At 40.2% G+C, this 4708-nt stretch overlaps 1 protein-coding gene across 1 annotated transcript in view; it reads right to left on the reverse strand.

Annotated features, from left to right (window-relative positions):
* Positions 1-4708, reverse strand: part of GALNTL6 (polypeptide N-acetylgalactosaminyltransferase like 6) — a 1282336-nt gene that overhangs the window by 524121 nt on the left and 753507 nt on the right. The window lies entirely within an intron of this gene.

Below are 4708 nucleotides of genomic sequence, written 5' to 3' on the forward strand. Positions count from 1 at the left end.
TCTTCTCTTGTGTTTCCCACTTAGAGAAGTTCCTTTAGCATTTGTTGTAGAGCTGGTTTGGTGGTGCTGAATTCTCTTAGCTTTTGCTTGTCTGTAAAGATTTTGATTTCTCCATCGATTCTGAATGAGATCCTTGCCGGGTAGAGTAATCTTGGTTGTAGGTTCTTCCCTTTCATCACTTTTAAGTATATCATGCCACTCCCTTCTGGCTTGTAGGGTTTCTGCTGGGAACCCAGCTGTTAACCTTATGGGAGTTCCCTTGTATGTTATTTGTTGTTTTTCCCTTGCTGCTTTCAGTAATTTTTCTTTGTCTTTAATTTTTGCCAATTGGATTACTTTGTGTCTCGGCATGTTTCTCCTTGGGTTTATCCTGTTTGGGACTCGCTGTGCTTCCTGGACCTGGGTGGCTATTTCCTTTCCCATGTTAGGGAAGTTTTCGACTATAATCTCTTCAAATATTTTCTCGGGTCCTTTCTCTCTCCTCCTTCTGGGACCCCTATAATGCGAATGTTGTTGCAGTTAATGATGTCCCAGAGGTCTCTTAGGCTGTCTTCATTTCTTTTCATTCTTTTTTCTTCATTCTGTTCCGCAGCAGTGAATTCCACCATTCTGTCTTCCAGGTCACTTATTGATGGGAGGGACTGGTGGTGGGTAGAGCTGGCTGTTGCTCTGGTGGGCAGAGCTCAGTAAAACTTTAATCCACTTGTCTGCTGATGGGTGGGGCTGGGTTCCCTCCCTGTTGGTTGTTTGGCCTGAGGCGAGCCAACACTGGAGCCTACCTGGGCTCTTTGGTGGGGCTAATGGCAAGCTCTTGGTGGGCTCACACCAAGGAGTACTTCCCAGAATTTCTGCTGCCAGTGTCCTTGTCCTCACGGTGAGCCATAGCCACCCTCCGCCTCTGCAGGAGGTCCTCCAACACTAGCAGGTAGGTCTGGTTCAGTCTCCCCTGGGGTCTCTGCTCCTTCCCCTGGGTCCCGATGCGCACACTACTTTTTGTGTGCCCTCTAGGAGTGGAGTCTCTGTTTCCCCCAGTCCTGTCCAAGTCCTGCAATCACTTCCCACTAGGATTCAAAGTATGATTCTCTAGGAATTCCTCCTCCCATTGCCGGACCCCCAGGTTGGGAAGCCTGACTTGGGGCTCAGAACCTTCACTCCAGTGGGTGGACTTCTGTGGTATAAGTGTTCTTCAGTCTGTCAGTCACCCACCCAGCAGTTATGGGGTTTGATTTTACTGTGATTGCACCCCTCCTACCGTCTCATTGTGGCTTCTCCTTTGTCTTTGGATGTGGGGTATCTTTTTTGGTGAGTTTCAGTGTCTTCCTGTTGATGATTGTCCAGCAGCTGGTTGTGATTCTGGTGTTCTCACAAGAGGGAGTGAGAGCATGACCTTCTACTCTGCCAGCTTGGTTCCTCCTCCATCCAGGAGAAGTTTAAATATGGATGGCATTGGCTAAAACAACCCCACTCTAGGCAGGGGTGACGTTTTGATGGAATCATACTAATTCCAAGGGGCATGTCTCCTAAGGCAAAGAAGTGAATCTTTGCAAGTGTTTTCTTGACGTAATGGCACCTGGGTGGCCACGCTATCTGGGTATTGAAAGTCCTGATAATTACCTGTACATTATTGTGAATTCACAACCGAAAGCATTGGGGTAGCCATTTAGGAACTGTCTGTTCTAACCAGCTTCATGTTAATAGAATTATTTTTCGAATTACTCATACATTTGAGAGATGGGAAATAAGTTATTGAATCAACCTGAAATGCATAGTTTGAAAATGGCATTATAATCATTTCAAAAATATTTCATCATTCGTATCTTTCCCAGAACCCTCATTCCCAACATAGTCCTCAGAAGAAAATTTATGCCAATTCTCATTTAGCAAGATCAATTTCAAAAAAAAAAAAAAAAAAAAAGAAAGAAAATGCAAGTACAGGCATAAATTCAATCATTAAACTTACATGGGTATTCATGTCATGTCTAAAATCTGTAATCTCTGTGGAAATTTATGCATTAACAAGGCACATAAAAGGGGATAAAATCTTACTTTAGTAGGTGTAATTTGAATTGTGTGTGTGAAGCTCTGTGTTGGAGGTTGTAAAGGCAAATACACACGAAAAATAAGAGCGTCATTCTCCCTGTTGAAAATAAGGGAGGAGACTTCCCTCTACTTCCTTTTCTTAGAGCATTTATTTTAGAAAAATTGTAAATCCTTTCTCTGCCGATTTGAAATGTATGCAAATGTTTTTAAAAACTAAAGAAGCCTCTTGTCAGCTTTACGACCCAGCGGTCTTTCTCAAGCAAGACTGGAAAACCATCCCTGAAATGTACTAATCAAGGAAGACAGTGCCCCATCTCCCAGGTCTGTGGGAGGATGAGAGCTTATCTTTGCTGTTGCTCTCCTCCAAAACTCCCTCCTATAAACTATGCCCTGGAGGCTGACCACTTTGCAGGCAGGAAGTATTGCTGCTATTCCAAGGGAATGTGCTGTTAAGATTAAACTGTGTAGAATCTGGAGTAGCTGAACAACCAATTGATGAACTGGATATGTCAGAACAAGACAAATTGATCTGTTTGAAAATTAACGTCCATATGACTTATCTCCCAGAGTAGGATCAGTACCAGCAAGTTAATAAGCAAGTTTTATAATTGCAATATTTTTGCTTTCCTTACTTCACCTTAATTATAATGCTGTATGTTTCTTTTATTTAATATAACCTTGATCGTGCTCCTTTACTTTTCCTTTTGAACTCTGCGCCAGGTAAGTTTAAGACCTCAGTTTGGTAGCATTACATACTGCAAGCAGAATACAACAGACGAGATTTTGAAAGATTTGTATCTGTGCTTGGACTCCATTGCCCTTAAACCGGTTTCCCCTTTAACAACAGAGTTTCCCTTGGGCATTACCTGCTCATTCTGGTGCAGTCTTTCTTGCTTCAAGCACTTAATTAAAGCTGCCTCTTCAAGCTGTTTTTTTCCTGTTCAGAACACCGTTTTATTGTTGTTATTGTTAAAGATATGCATAAAGCGTGCCTGGGTATAGAGTGCTGGATTCACGTCTGAGACATTTTGAGACTTCTGAGAATTCCATAATAGTGCATAATGTCCTTAAGTATCTGTTAATTCCACACATTAAAAATTATATGATGTGCCAGCCAGAAGCACAGATTTCTCACACAAAAGTAATGTATATAGTTAGAGCATATGCATAGGGTAATTTGTAATCCTGGGCTTACAGAAGCCTAATGAGAAATTTGGACTCATTCTGAAAAAGACTTGATGGTTTATTTATCTCTTAATAATGCCAAACAATGATAGTCCATGGTCTTCTATAAGCATGCTATATTCTCTAGGTATATCTTTTGTTCTTTATGGAACATTTCATTTCTTATGACATTCTAAGTTATATATGTAAACTACAAATTAAAAAAAAACATCCGCACCATCCCTGCCACCATTTTTTTCCACTAGTTATTTGACTCAAATACAGTGGGATTTGTTGCAGGGGCATGGCTATCTATATTCTTTTAATTACTCACTGCCATGTTTTATAGCATACTAAGATTTCATCAGTTCTTAAGAACTCACGGTCCTGTATTGTTAATATTATTGGAAAATTATTTAAGAAGAAACATTTTATGGTAAATCAATTGCTTGAGAAAAATTTAAAAAGGAACCAAAGTCAGGATGAGTGAATTCAGGTAAACAGCTTCAAATGTTATGATGAGCTAAGTGGATTGGCTTGCTATAATTAGATTATTTAAATTGAGCAATATGTGGGCTATGTCCCTGTTAAATATTTAATAGGATATTTTACTTCCATAGATTTAACTTAAAGGCTAATGGCCTTTTCTTCTGGTTAATCTAGGAAGTAAATAAGAACTTTAATAAATAGCCATTCTTGGGACAGTTTTATCAACTTGTGATTACCTCTTCCCACACAAGTTAAAGTAATGCCACATCATGACAGCATCATTCAGGAGCCTTTTTGTTCCTTCAGTTTTTAATTTCAGAGTCTCCCATTCTTGGGTTCCAGGCAGCCTTTTTTTGGGTCTTGATTCTATTTGTGTAGGTAGAGACTTTGAGCATTTAAAGGTTATCTAGGATTCCTGTACTATTTAGTTTTTGTTACTACTTCATAAATATTTACAAGCTTTCTCCATGAAATCGGCTCCTCTAAGAAGATTAATCTTGGGTGGGTACTGAAAGAGCAGAGAGGCCCTGTGGCCCTGACCCCCTGAGGACTCCTGCTGCGGGTCTGGGGCAAGTGGGTTAACCTCTGCCAGAGTTTGTTTGTAACATAGAGGCCAACACTTAATCAACGTGGAGTTCTTGTGGAATACAGTGTAAGTGCTGGTTTTTCCTCATTAAACTAACTCGATTTCTGGAAAGTCACTGTGTTTAAAAGCTCAGCATTTCCCATTCTTCAGTGTACACAGCTTAGCCCACAGTAATGGTGCTTTGGGGTAGAGAGTTTGTCTTGCCCCAAAACTCTGCTTCTTAAAGGCATACTTCTGACCTTTTCAGTGTCCCTTGAATGAAGAGTGAACCAGATGAGCTGAAGTGGTCTCATCCACGATTTTAAAGCTGTGATTTGAGAAATGACTAAGTTGACTCAAGGTCCATTTTTTTTTTTTTTTTTTAAATTTTTTTTTTTAACATCTTTATTGGAGTATAACTGTTTTACAATAGTGTGTTAGTTTCTCCTT

This window comes from Physeter macrocephalus, chromosome 9, assembly GCF_002837175.3.
Source record: "Physeter macrocephalus isolate SW-GA chromosome 9, ASM283717v5, whole genome shotgun sequence".
NCBI classification, from domain to species: domain Eukaryota; kingdom Metazoa; phylum Chordata; class Mammalia; order Artiodactyla; family Physeteridae; genus Physeter; species Physeter macrocephalus.